This window comes from Astatotilapia calliptera, chromosome 12, assembly GCF_900246225.1.
Source record: "Astatotilapia calliptera chromosome 12, fAstCal1.2, whole genome shotgun sequence".
NCBI classification, from domain to species: domain Eukaryota; kingdom Metazoa; phylum Chordata; class Actinopteri; order Cichliformes; family Cichlidae; genus Astatotilapia; species Astatotilapia calliptera.
This window is the reverse complement of record NC_039313.1, coordinates 9634565-9649335: the sequence shown is the minus strand read 5'-3', so window position 1 is coordinate 9649335 and position 14771 is coordinate 9634565.

Here is a 14771-nt window from a genome sequence, read left to right as displayed (position 1 = left end):
CCACACGATCCTCCATCTGCCACCTGTCCATCATGTATCCGGCAGGGAAGGTCCCTCCAGGGCACTCGGGCTCTCCCGAGCCCAGATTTCTCGTTGAGAAAAGGGTGTCAATAACATTCAGGAATCATTTGACTGTAAGGTGACTTTGCTAACCACTATACCATCAAACTGGTTGGGGTTTTAACTATATCTACTGCTGCCATTCTCTAACCTGGGCAGCTCACCTGGAACTAATCCGTGTCAATCATCAGAGGGCATTTATGACCAGCACCTTGCTTTCTGTGTCCTTTAGCTACTTTGAAACACCGCTGCTCCATACTCACCAGAACTCAACAGAACTCACCTTTTGGATACTGGTCACAGCCCTCACCAGATTGACGCCATATTCCAGGAAGAATATATCTGTGAAGGTTCTCAGTCATCCAGGACATCGTAGTCTAAGGAGCTTGGAAAGAAAAGCGGGTTCTAGGGTCAAATGGTGGAGAGTCCCAGATTTAAGCTCTGTGGGAGTAACCCACCGAAAGGGACAATGAACCCCCTAATGATCTTCTACCTAATCCCATGAGCCAAGGTGTGAAAATGGGTGTAGGTCACAATCAGCCAAGGTTTCGGATCGGCTACACAAGAAAATACTCGCCACGCTCACCTGCCTGCCCTACTGCCACCGTAGCTTACCATTAGGGCTGGGTATCATCACTGATTTCTAGAATTGATTCGATTCCGATTCACAAGGTCCTGAATCGATTCGATCCACGATTTGATTCAATTCGATTCGATTTGAATCTGGGAAATTTTGCCTCAGACAGTCAGAAATATTATAATTCAGATCAGTACATTTACATATTTTTGTATCTATAAAAAGGAAGCTGACACTTTCCAGACTTTATCAAAGGTGTAAGCATCAACAGCAGATGCCTTTGTGTCAAAGCAGCTGAAGATAAAACACAAGAAAAACATGAAGGTGATTTTCCTGGCCTGGGATTTTATAAAAATATTCTGCAGTAATCAACAAACGAAAGAAAACCATTAATCAACTTATGAACATTACCTCTGAAGTTACAAACGGTTTTATTAGAGACACGGCTGAGCGTTTTGCATCTTGTATAATTTTAAAAAGGTTAAATTTTTTCAGAAGCCTATTGAATGGCAGAAATTAGGTTTTCTTTTCGGAAGTATGTAAAAGAAAAAAAAAAAACCTCGGCCGACAGCGCTGGTAAATAACGGTAGTCTTGTGCGTAATAAGCAAGCGAATAATGCAGAAAACAGATTTCGGGGATAGACGGGAAACTGTTCTTGAAGTACCATCAGAAAAAGAGAGAGCTGTGCATGAAGTGTGATTTTATTGTGGTGGAAGCAAAAACAGCAAAAAGTCAGAGGGAGTCCATGACGATGTTTATGTGAAGCTTAGTTTGGATCTTCTTTTGCTGCTGATTCGGTCATATTGTTTGGAGAGAGATAAAACTAACAGATTTAGAATCAGCGGCAAAAAAGGGCGTAAACATAAAGCACGGACCCGCCAAAAACATCAGAATCAGCGAGCTGTCGGCTTTCAGCCCCGACCGTGTCCATGCCGTCGGGTGAGAAAGGTGACATCTCACTGATTCTGATCCGCGGGTCCGCGCTTTGTGGTTTACATCTTTGTGCAGAAGCAGTGTAACCTGCTCTCATTTACTGTTTTAAATGTTTGGTGGGTTGTCAAAAATTTTGTGACATTTCACCTGAGATTCTGGAATTTTGGGCAAAATAAATTTATATAAAAAAATCGATTCAGGATTTTAATGAATCGATATCACGTTATCCAAGCCAGAATCGATTTTAATCGATGAATCGACCATTAAAACCCACCCCTACTTACCATGAGCCCTAGAATTCAGGTCAGCCCGTCTTTGTTACTTTCAACTTGCCAATCGAATCTCTGGCCTCCCGCTCCAAGCCTAGTACTCCACCTGCAAAAAGTAAGCCACGTAAAAGATCTCAAATACCAACGTTATCCCTGGACCAGCCTGTGCACCCACTAACTACCTTTTCTGCTCTCCTCATTGGGGTGGTGACCACCATGCCACCGGCCTCACCTCATGTTACTACCCTTAGGCTCCCACACTAGATTCCCTTATCACAAATTCCACGCCAAGTATCACGTTGTATGTAAGTGCCACAGCAGGTTTTCTTGTTAATACCCCCATGCAAAGTATATATATAGTATAGTTGAGAAATATGATTGGCTCATATGGATACATGAAGTGCACATCTGGAAATTCAATAACCTCCTCACTGCTGTTTTTTTTTTCTCTTCAGTAGAGATTGATGCAAACCACTTTAAAGAAATAGATATTAAAAGAAACACAGAAAAACACAAAAACGATGGAGAAAAAAAGAAATGAGCACAAACAGAGATGCAAAAAAACTTTAAAAATTTAGAGTAGATGTCAGTAGATTGCAGATAGCATCCACATGACTGCAGCTGCAGCACCAATCACTCTGTCATTCTCCCGCTCCCTTACCCCCTCACTTGTGAACAAGACCCTGAGATACTTAAACTCTTCCACTTGGGGCAGGAACTGGTCCCTGACCCAGAGTGGACACTCCACTGTTTTCTGGCTAAGGACCCAGGCCTTTAGAGGTGCTTATTCTCATTCCTGCTGCTTCACGCTTGGAAGGTTGGAGATGGTCTATAATTAGGGTCAAGTGAAGTCCAAGAGTTTGAACAGCAGCACATGGAAGAGGAGCCGGCGACAGAGTAGGTAGGTATGGAGATGGATGAGGAGTGAGACAAAACGTGCAGATAATGCCGTGGATTAGCAGACAGTGAAGAGTGACGGTCTGCGCCAATCCTAAAAGCTGGTGCACTTTATTAAAGGAGATGAGCTGCAGGTGGAGAGAGGCCGGCACAGGACCCCTGAATACTGCCCAGAGGCCGGGCCACAAGCGCAGAAGGAAAAATCAATTGATTGCCGCACCACCAACATCCAGGGGCAATGACAATTAGGGGTGGGTTTTGATAATCGATTTATCGATTAAATCGATTCTGGCTTGGATAACGTGATATCGATTCATTAAAATCATGAATCGATTTTTTAAATATTAATTATTTTGCCGAAACGCCAGAATCTGAGGTTAAACCTCACAAATTTTGACAACCAGCTAAAACAGCAAATGAGAGCAGGAACACGGATTCTGCACAAAGATGTAAACACAAGCGCAGACCCGCCGACGGATCAGAATCAGTGAGATGTCGCATTTCTCACACGACGGCACGGACATGGTCGGGGCTGAAAGCCGACAGCTCACTGATTCCGAAGTTTTTGGCGGCTCCGCGTTTTGTGTTTACGCCCTTTTTGCGCTGATTCTAAAGCTGTTAGTTTTATCTCTCTCCAAACATTATTGACCAAACCAGCAACAAAAGAAGATCCAAACTACTCTTCACAAAAACATCGTCATGAATCTCCTCTGACTTTTGCTGTTTTGCTTCCACCACACTTCATGCACAGCTCTCTCTTTCTCTTTCTCTCAGTGTTAGGGATGGTATCGAAAACCGGTTCTTGTTGAGAACCGGTTCCCACTGTTTCAATTCCTTGGAATTGTTTGCCATTTTTGCAACGATTCCTTATCGATTCCAGTCACCCTGATGACGTCACCACGTTGCGGAGCGTCATTTACCTGGCAGGAAACATGGCGGCTCAAACGCTAAAAAGTTTGGTTATACTTTACGAGAACGGATGACAACTTGCAATACTTGCAAAGTAGATATTTCATTTAAGGGAGGAAACACTACGAATATGCAAAAGCATTTGTTCACAAAACACGCGATAACCTTAAATCAATGTCGTGTTTTTAATTCCGCTCCGGACTCATGAATCTCAACCCAGCAGCAGCGGTGACGTTTGTACGTCCTCTCCCGTTAATGCAATCAACTAACAGTGCATATTATGTTAGCGCGATCTGCCTTTACTGTGCGCTGCATTTAGGTGACCATGATGAGAGAGACAGAGTCTGGCTGGCTCAGATGCTGGCAGTTGTCGCTGCAGTCTACCGGTAGCGTCTCCTTTCAGGCCAGGATAAATGAATGTCTCCGAGCCAGTGACTACGTTTGTGGTAAAAGGCTTGCAACCCATTTGCCACAGCAGATGCCCTCGATTTTCGGTAAGTGAATGTGTTTAAATTAGGCAGGGACATTACTGGATATTCTTGTGTAATTGCTACAGAATATTTTAGGTTATACTTGTTATTGCTACAGAAGAATATTTATTTTATTATTTGAACATTTACAATTTTTTTCCCCGGGGGACCCTGTGACACCCCATTGAAAAGCCATAGGCTGTGGATCTCTAAGATCTCACTGTTGGGTTTGTAAGGCCATGCTACTCCTAAATTTCTATCTTGTTCAAAGAGAAAATATAAAACAAAGTTCTTAGCTAATCGACCTTAGTGTTCTCCTTTTTTTAAAAAAAGAATCGATAAAGAATCGAATCATTAAACAGAATCGAAAATGGAATCGGAATCGTGAAAATCTTATCAATACCATCCCTACTCAGTGTACTTCAAGAACAGTTTCCCGTCTAAAATTTACAGCGCTGTCGGCCACTGTTTTTTTTTTTTTTTACTTACTTCTGAAAAGAAAACCTAATTTCTGCTTTTCAATAGGCTTCTGAACAAATTTAAACTTTTTAAAATTATGCAAAATACAAAATGCTTAGCCGTGTCTCTAATAAAAACTCTGTAACTTCAGAGGTAATGTTCATATGTTGATTAATGGTTTTCTTTCGTTTTTGATGTACTGCAGAATATTTTTATAAAATCCCAGGCCAGGAAAATCACCTTCATGTTTTCCTGTGTTTTATCTTCAGCTACTTTGACACAAAGGCATCTGCTGTGATGCTCACACCTTTGATAAAGTCTGGAAAGTGTCAACTTCCTTTTTATAGATACAAAAATATGTAAATGTACTGATCTGAATTATAATATTTCTGACTGTCTGAGGCAAAATTTCCCAGATTCAAATCGAATCGAATTGAATCGAATCGTGGATCGAATCGATTCAGGACCTTGTGAATCGGAATCGAATCGATTCTAGAAATCAGTGACGATACCCAGCCCTAATGACAAAGGTAGGACATCTTTGAGCAGTCTTGTAGAAATGGAGTCTAAAAGACACATTGGTGGCTTAGGCGAAGTAATTACTGAAGTCATCTCAGAAAGGAGAAAAAGTCTAAATAAATATCAATGGTTTTAACAGTGGCTGCATGTAATGATACATCTATGAGATAGTTATGAACAGTGTTGGTCAAATTTCTTGAAAAAAGTAATCAGTAACTAATTACTGATTACTTCCCCCAAAAAGTAATCCCGTTACTTTACTGGTTACTTATTTTTGAAAGTCATTAGTTAGTTACTTTTTAAAAACATGATTTACACCCCTAACAGGTAATGAAGCGATAGATCGCTTCAATCCCAGTTCTACTTTTTCTGCATAATCCATCATATAAAATGTAATCAAATGAAAAAGTCTATTTTAAAAACTTGTTTTATTAGTTTTAATATTTTAACTTTATGCATCAAGCAAACATTAAATTATATGCAACATTCTCTGACTGGAAGAAATTTGTTTAACATTTAAACCTATTTTCTGCACAACTCCAGCATATAAAATAAAATAGTTTTTTGTGTTTACACTCACTCTTTCAAATAGATGCAAGTAAAACACAGCAGAAAATAAATAAAATCAAAGAATCAGCGATCCTGTTGCTCTATTTTCACCTGTTTAGCAGGAGTGAGGCAGGCGGAGGTTTGCCCTGGTGCAGGTGTGTCGCAGCCGTCATGTCAGTGGAAGAATCCGCGAGTTCCTCTGTAAATTTCACATTCCCGTGACAGCGTAGACTACTCGGTGCTTGTGCGGAAGTTTAGGGGTTTTTTTCGCTACAAAGAGAAGTTTTCTTCGAACAGCGGACGCTAATGTTTTTGTCACTTTTTATGGAATCAAACTCAAAGTAAGGTCAGTACTTCCACGCTTTAAACGCTGCACGGTCATGTTCTCTCCAGCACCCAATCCATTGTTGATCTGCACACAGCTGTTGCCACGAACGTCGCACTCGCTTACGTCATTGTCATAAGACACTCTAACAAAAAAATCACGGTTTTAGTAATGTAGTAACGCAGCGCGCTCACGGGAAAGTAACAGTAATCTAATTACCTTTTTTGCAATAGTAATCTCTTACTTTACTCGTTACTTGAAAAAAGTAATCGGATTACAGTAACGCATTACTTGTAACGCGTTACTGCCCATCTCTGGTCATGAATAATTTTTTCTCTAAAAAAATTTATATTTTATTCATGAAGAAATTCGTGGAGTAATTCCTAGTTAAAGTTAAAGGAATTCTTGGCTTAACAGAGCACTGACCTTTGGTCAGCGTGGATACAGCGCTAAAAAGTACAAGTCAAGGTACAATATTCAACTTGTACCCTGCAGTGCACATAGTTACTCACTTGATCTCCCGCAGAGTAGGTGGATGTTTATAATGTGATCCTGTGGTTGCTTTGACATCTCAGAGAAATAAGTTGCATTCCTGCATTGTCACATTACTCCTCCATAACCCCAATGCAGATCTGTAAATGGTGATAACCACAATGAGCTCTGATGCATAGGTCTGTCTTATAATGAAAGGACCCATAAGTTTATCTCTTTGCTGTTAATGTAGGTTGCGACACTTAACAACAGACAGCCTTGACTTACCTTCTGTGGGCCTGTGGCAAGAATCCAAATCAGGATATTGACTTTGGGGTATTATAAAAGGCTATATTAAGTCAAAGCAGGGATGTGATATTGCAGAGAAACTAGATGATGACACTGAGCTTATTCAGAGCCACTGCAGATCAATTGTGCAGCTCAGACACAGACAAGATCCATCATATGCAGTTATAATCCTGTTGACAGTGCCAGATAAGATCCTACGCTTTTTGTCTGTTCTTACACATGACATGTTTCCTAATAGAAATAAGAAAGCATAGTGGAGTGAGCTTTGTGTTGCATGTATAGTGAACTTATTGCACCGTAAACTACCATGCATGAGACACACAGTCACAATCAGTGTTTGTCAAAGACTACAAATTGATTGGAACCTGCATCGAAGTTATTTCTAAGTGATAATTCACAGTTAATGTTGATCAGCTAATTGCTGACTGTTGGATCAATCCTGTCATGCTGTGTTTATTTTGCGCTCTGGAACTAAACTCAGAGACTCAGAACAAGTTTTAATTGAATCCTAATTGTTGTTATTTTTAAATGTTACAATTGTTAGCTCACCAAAGTCAGATGGCAAAAATTAAATATATCGAACTGCCTACACTTTTGTGCATACACTCTAAATACCCTTGATAGCTGATTTTTAACCCTAGCCTCAAGCTGTCGAAAAACAACTTGATCTTTCTTGATCTTTTTAAAAAGAAGTAAAATTTTATATATATATTAGGGGTGCAACGACACACAAAATTCACGGTTCGGTTCGGTTCGATACTTTGGTGTCACGGTCCGATATTTTTTCGATACAAAATAATGTTCATGCCTTTTTAATTTGTCATTTATTAAAATTATAAATATATATTTTAACTCAAAAGTACAGTTTTTAAATTTAATGTTGCTGAAACAACAAAATGATAATAATAAAAATAATCTATCTGATCGAGAAATCACTCATCTTTGGAAAAGAGACTTTATTACATAGAAATGGCTCTTTCCAAAATAAAAGCTATACTATAAGCTTCTTCTGGGGTATATTCTCAGCAGCATATTAAACATATCAGGTCCCCTATGCCTCTCGCCCTATGACAGCTGAGATAGGCTCCAGCACCCCCGCGACCCTGAAAAGGATAAGCGGAAGCGAATGGATGGGATGGATGGAGGTCCCCTAAGGAGAATCATGTGCTAAGGGCTGTCTAAATGACCCGGGTAAAGTTTGCAGCATGTGTGCTTGTTGTTTTTGTCTGCTTCCACTTGGCTTTGCACTAGGATGATGTCGGCGTAAATGTGCAGTCATATTCGTTGTGTTCCCACTAGTGCTGTCAGCGTTAATGTCGTTAAAATGACATTAACGCCATAACACAGCAAATCTCCGTTAACGAGTTACCACGGATCGCCCCATGCGTGGGGCTGGATGGCGTCAACACGTTAACAAGCTAACTGTGCTAACGCAGTAGTTCCGTAAAATTGAGCATTGCGTGGCACATCCGACAGACTGTTTTACTTTTGTGCATGACGCGCTTACCATCAGGGTCAGCTCTGAATGAGGGTGGGGGAGGTTCAATTTCGGGTAGCGTTGAGGCAGTTGCCATGTTGCAACGAGCTTAGCTTCTGTCTTGCTAGCTTGCGCTGCGCTCTGTGGATCTGCACTCCAAATTTTGTATTGTTCGATACATATGCGTACCGAACCGAAAGCACTGTATCGAACGGTTCAATATTGATACAAGTATAATTTTCAATAGAAGTGGATATCCATGCATCTATTTTCTGCTATTATCTGGTTCCAAATCCCAAGGGCAGCAGCCTAAGCAGACATCCCAAGGTCTATTGTTTCACAGTCACCTCAATCAGCTCTTAGGCACAAATAAACCATTCCCTAACAAGCTGAGAGACATAATATGTTATTCATTGTAATGTTAACTTATTTATTTGTACCCCAAAACTTGGAAGACCTCATTGCAAAAAATGCAAAAAGAATTACATATTCTTATCTCGTAGTGTTAGGGCTAACACTTTGACCCCTAACAGGAATTTAACCAATTCTTTAAGTGAAGAGATGAACAACATGATAACTCTTTTTGCTGCCTTTTTGACTTTTAATTTATGGATATATAAAGAATATCAAAAATATCACTATGTGAGATTATATAATTTTAATGCTGTCCTCCAGCCCAGATTGACTATGTGCACGTTAGCATATGCTACTTCCGATGCGGAAACTCCTGTGGAGAGCTTTGTTTCCAGTGTCCTGGTATCCTGGTTTACGGTCCAAAACAAGTTAAGCAAATGAATGAATCAAGCGGCGATTTACATTCTATAGATGTCTTGGGCATTTACCCAATATATCTATAAATGATGTTCATCGACTTGTTGATATTTTCCCCCCGCGCCTCAGAGCAAAAGAGAAAAGGGATTCAAATGTTATATTTCTCAGCTGTCTCTCGATTATCGCAGGTGTTATGTTCTACAAATAACCAGCGATAGGTGAAATCAAGTAGCCAATTTTATTTTTTGACGGTGCAAAACGTTTCGTGGACATCGCGGACATACAGTACTGTACTTCAGAGTCACACTGCTAGCGATCGATGCAGCGATTCTGTACTGTACAGGAGAGACGTCACGGAGGAGATCGTCTGCAGCGATCAGGACACAGGACACAATGTGACGTAAAGAAAAGCATGAAAACTTGCACTAAAAAATCCGCGAAACAGCGAGGTGAAAGGTGAACCGCGTTATAGCAAGGGACCGCTGTAATTTTGAAGGTAAGTCACAACATACTCTTCGTAAATACTAATGTATAGAAACCCTTACCAGCAATCATTAATTTTTTGTGTGGCTTTCTTCACGGTTTGTTAACATGCTGTGTAGGTGTGTACTTGACTAGCTGATATCGACATAACGGGGGAAACATCTGGTTTGACTATTCTTCACCTGTAGTTTGAATGCTGAACATTTGCCTGTTTAAATCATAAGACCAGTCATTATACAGAGATACTTCTGCATGTGGACGATGTGTCTTCTGCATGCAGTTCTGCTTGTGTTGAGTGATGTAAACAACTGATCGATCTAAACGCTTTAAACGTCAAAATTGATCATTAGATTTTTATGACACAACAGTGGTGAGTGTTCCCACCTTCTGCTCTTTGTAACTTAACGCAATCTTTCCGTTTTCGAGTTTTGGACATGATTTTGGAGTATAACTTCGCAGTAGCGATTGACCGCAAAGTAAAGCTACCAGAAATGCACAACCCCACATCCGGTCTCAAACCAGGAAGTTAGCATTTTCTCGTGCACATAGTCAATTCACAACACAAATAACATGTAACTATTATCTATTACCTTAACTCACAATTATAAATGTAATTAAAGTCCACCCATCACTGGGCACAAATTCCAACATTTTATTATGCAGGAAAAAACTCCATGAGCTAGCAGTTGATGTAGCCTGTTGTGAATCAGTAGTATAACCACTATGATTACTAAATTTAATATTTTAAGGTCAAAGAAAGCCCCCCCCCAACTTTGCTTAGAAATTAGATGCATCATCTCTTTGTGATGTGTGTCTAGTTGGCATTTTTTCTCTCTTTTTTGGCTTCACTGATAAGCTCCAAAAACTTGCTGGCAAGAATCTGATTTTCTTGTCAAAGAACAATTACATTTGCCCAAACCCAACATTGGCATTACTAAGAACTGAGTTTGAAAATATTTACTTGACCTTATCATCAGTAGTTTTAATAAATAGATAACAGAGATAACGAGTAAAGAGTTTTTTTTCTCCTGTGCTTAGGGGCTATCTCAAACTGAGAGCTGTCATTTTTGAGCTTCTTGTGCTTTTATGCTGCCTCTGCTTTTGTTGCTAAGTATTCATTGTTGTCAAGTGTTTTTTTTTTGGTCCCCATCTTTTCTGCTTTGCACTTCACAGAGTTCATCTGCTATTGTCAACAGCTATTTTTTCTTGGAGGCTATTGACAACAATTCCAATGACTCAGTTTCTACAGTTTGTTTCAAACTAACAACCACACGCAAAGCTTTGAACAGCTCAGTTTTTCAAGTAAACTCTCAAATGAAATCCAGGGTTAAGCCTGGCTGCAAAAAAGCAAACAAACAAAAAAAGACCAGGTAAAGCACTATAAATCTTTAGTTTGGCGGTGTGGTTTCTTCAGATCTGAAAGTTTCTGTTTCTATAGTTTCCGTTTCTATAATTTTTTGTAGTTTATATAGTTTTTTCCATTTTTTACACATTCTCAAGTTTCTTGTGTGTCAGTGTCTTTTTGTATTTAGTCATTTTGTTTGCTTTCCGTTAGCTATTGGTTGGTAACTCTTTTTTTTTTTTTTTTTTCCCCACTTTTTGTCCCATTTGGTACTTTAGCCATCAGAATTGTTGTCTGAAGACCAACAAGGATACCCAATGGATTTACTTTGCCAAATGGATTATCACGACCTTGCCATATTGGTCCATTTGATCAACCTTTGTTGTTATTATTTATTTTATTTATTATCAGTTGTTACAGATGGGACAGACATGACTGAGGGATAGGAAAGGGAGAAAGAAAGATTAGGGAAAAGAAAAACAGAAGGGAAGACAGACAGTGAGAAAGGGCACTTAAAAAGAGAAAGAAGAGAAAAACAATCTCCTGGATCACCTGTTGAGAGAAAAGAAAGAGAAAACAAGCAAAAAAAAAAAAAAAGCAACATACTAAACACAACACCATCACGTTAATCTAGCTAAGTGTAAACAGCAGTAAATACTAAATATTGAATGTTGTTGTGAAGCACGTAGGACCGACAGCGCACAACGTGCTTGGAAATAGCAGTCAATAAAGGTGTAGTTTATGTCTATGAACAGTGAACACCCATGTGCACACCTGTGTGGATCAGCGCGCTTGTATTCAAAAGGTTTCCCCATGTAATGGTCTGCTAGAGGATGTAGAAAGCCGTAGCCCTGTCCCCCAGGGCATGAAGCAGGCATGGAGGAGATCCAGGCTCCAGACATCCAGAGGCCCCAGAGTGCGAGAGCCCAAGGAGGACCACCGGAGGGGCATCCATGCCACCCTCCTGGGAAGAGCTGAGGAGAGCCCCAGATGAGGGCTCACCCAGTAGACACGGAGCAGAAGCCAGAGGGGGCTGCAGTGGCGTGCTGCCGGCAGACTGTGCCAGAGTGAACCGAGCCACGGGGCCGGAGGCCAGAGGACCCCTTTACCCCGGAAGAGGCCTGACCGAGCAACAGGCACCAGGCCCCGCCAAGTAGTCACCGAGAGTGGACTGGCACATACCTGAGCGCCCAGCCCCGGACACCAAGAACCACCAACACACCGACCCCTGAGGGCATCAGTTACCGGCAGGGAGTGTGGTGAGGGGAGATAGGCCTTTGGAGGGCCTGGGAGTTCCCAGAGAGGTGGAGTGTAAGACCCGACCTGACATATAAACACAGACAAACAGGCACACACAGACAGAAAGATGCATTCCCACCCTCATGCACACATATACAAATACTCAGCACTCACCCAACATAGGGATAGACATACATTGACACTGTACACATAATCACACTCCCCAAACAAACTCTAAACCCCGGGTCCACGTAGAGTTGGTAACGCTTATATTGATTTTTTGTGGTTACCAAAAGTGCTTTTGGTATTGTCTATTGAGGCTTACTTTTTCTTGTTTTAGGTCACTTTATCACTTAGATGCTTAATAAAGAAAGAAAAAAAGGGAAAATAAAAGAAGAAATAAACAAAAAAAGACTTGCACTGCAAATGATTGCAACAAATGTAGATTTTCACTTGTGCTTAATTAAAAGCAATTAAAAATATATGTATTTGCTGGCAGAAGAAAACAAGAGTATGTTTGCTATTGCACATCATGAAAATATTAAGATAAGTAAATATGAAGGAAGTACAAAGTTTAACTAAACACAACCAGCTAAGATATGATTAGATAAACCAACAGCTTCTGGATATTCCAAAGCTCTAAATTTTGAATTTGCATTGTCCAGTCTGGTTCTTGCGTAATCTGGTATACCTCAGCCTTTTCTGCCTGTTTTCCCTCCTTAAGAATAGCTTCTTGACAGCCACCCTTCCACAGAGACCATTTTTGATGATGCTTTGGTGAACAGTTGGTAGATCAACTGACATAGTATGTCAGGTGATTTTTTTCCCCTATTTCTTAAGGATATGACTTTTAGATATTGTTCAACTGCTGTAGAGAGTTTTAGTCCTGACACTTCTTTTGTCCTTGACTTGTCCAGGTTCCTCATATTTTTAAGGGAACTTAACCCTCCTGCCATCCTTTAAAAAACTCACACCCATCACCCTAGGGACCATTCTCAGCCACGCCATAAAAAGACCATATATCCATATTTTATTCCACTTTAAATTAGCCAACCTTGTAAAACTACTTCTCCCTGAAATATTCATGTAAAGTTTTAATTATATTTTCGTTGTTTTAACCCTTCAAATCCCAGTGTTATTACATGAGCGCCCTGTGTTATAAGCCCCAAAAACCAAAAAACGAAACTAAATATTTCCACAAAAAACCAGTTGAAGTAATATGTGATTGTCATTATAAGTAGGCCTTTAGATGGACCAAAGATTGGCACCAACATACATTTTGACCTGCCATTATTTTTTTTGCATTTTTTTTGCAATTTAAAAATTAAAACTTCAAGGCCCTGAGTCTTCATTGACATCCAAGAAAAGAAGAAAAAATAAAATCATATGATGATAATTTGGGGTTGAAAAATAGCGTTTATAATGGAAGTCAATGGGCAGAAAATGGTCCCCAGGGTGATGGGTGTGGGGATTTCTGCTGCTCAGCCATTTTAGGCTGATTTAAGGAATTCACACTGGAATATTAACATTGACAGGTAAAAACTATCCTGTGGCAAGTTTGGTTATATTCCACTGAACACAGTGGAAATGGCAGCCATTTAACACATAGCAGTGGCACAAAAAGGTCCCAAGAAGGCAGGAGGGTTAAGTGCACTGCACAGCATGCTGAAATACGCAAAGATTTCAGCTAATAGTTTTTTGGGAATCACGTGGTAGGTGCAAAATACTATTTCGGGCCTGTCAAACTATGTTATAATTGGGATTTTTATAGTATTTTATATATTTTTAAGATTTTTAAGAAAATACAACTTTAGTTTGAACTGCTCCCCCAGAAAATGAAAACAGCGGTGGAAAAGGTTGAGGCGAGGGTAAAGCAACATCTGTGTGGGTGTTTTTATTATAAGCCAGCGGGCATATCTGTCCTGTAGGAGGCAGAGCAGCTGCCCCAGAGAGGTGCACTGCCATCTGACACTCAGTGTTCATCCAAGTGTAGTAAGAAATCCCTGCCTGATTGGCAAAACCTTTAGCCAAGGTCATAGTGTGTGTGTTCCTGATGTGACCAATGAGTAATCATCCTTTTCAATTTTTTTTTATTCTGGCTGGACAGCCAGCCAGTGCATGTTGGTAATCTTTAGTTTAGTGTTGAGTATAATCATTACAAAATGTGCTGTTGAATATCACCTTGGGAAATGTCAGCATATGAAAAAAATCAACCCGGCAAATGGTTGATGGACAGCGATGCGTGGGAGGCAGCCTTTACATGGCATGTCAGCTCAACTTCAATGAGTGTTGCGAGATCGATCAACTTTAGACCAGACAACAAAAGACGGAGGCTCCGGAAAAGTGCAATCAAACGATGAGTTTTATTATCACAGGAGAACAACCAACCGTCAGCATACGGATTGTTTTGCTCTGACAAGAATACATTGGGTTCTGGTTTTATAGGACAAAATATCACACCTACGTCAATGCAGTTCAAAAATACATGGTGACAGACGGGCAAAAGTTCAATTCGTGCAGACAAGGGTACATCAAATTTTATTTGTCACACACACACACAACCATACACAGTATGACATGGGGGTGAAATGCTTGTAGCTGTACAATGCCCGACCATTAAATGACAGAAGAAAAGTTTTACAATATTTACAATTTACTACAAAAATTTACAAATTAACTTAGGAATTTACAGTAAAGAATGTGCAAATAGC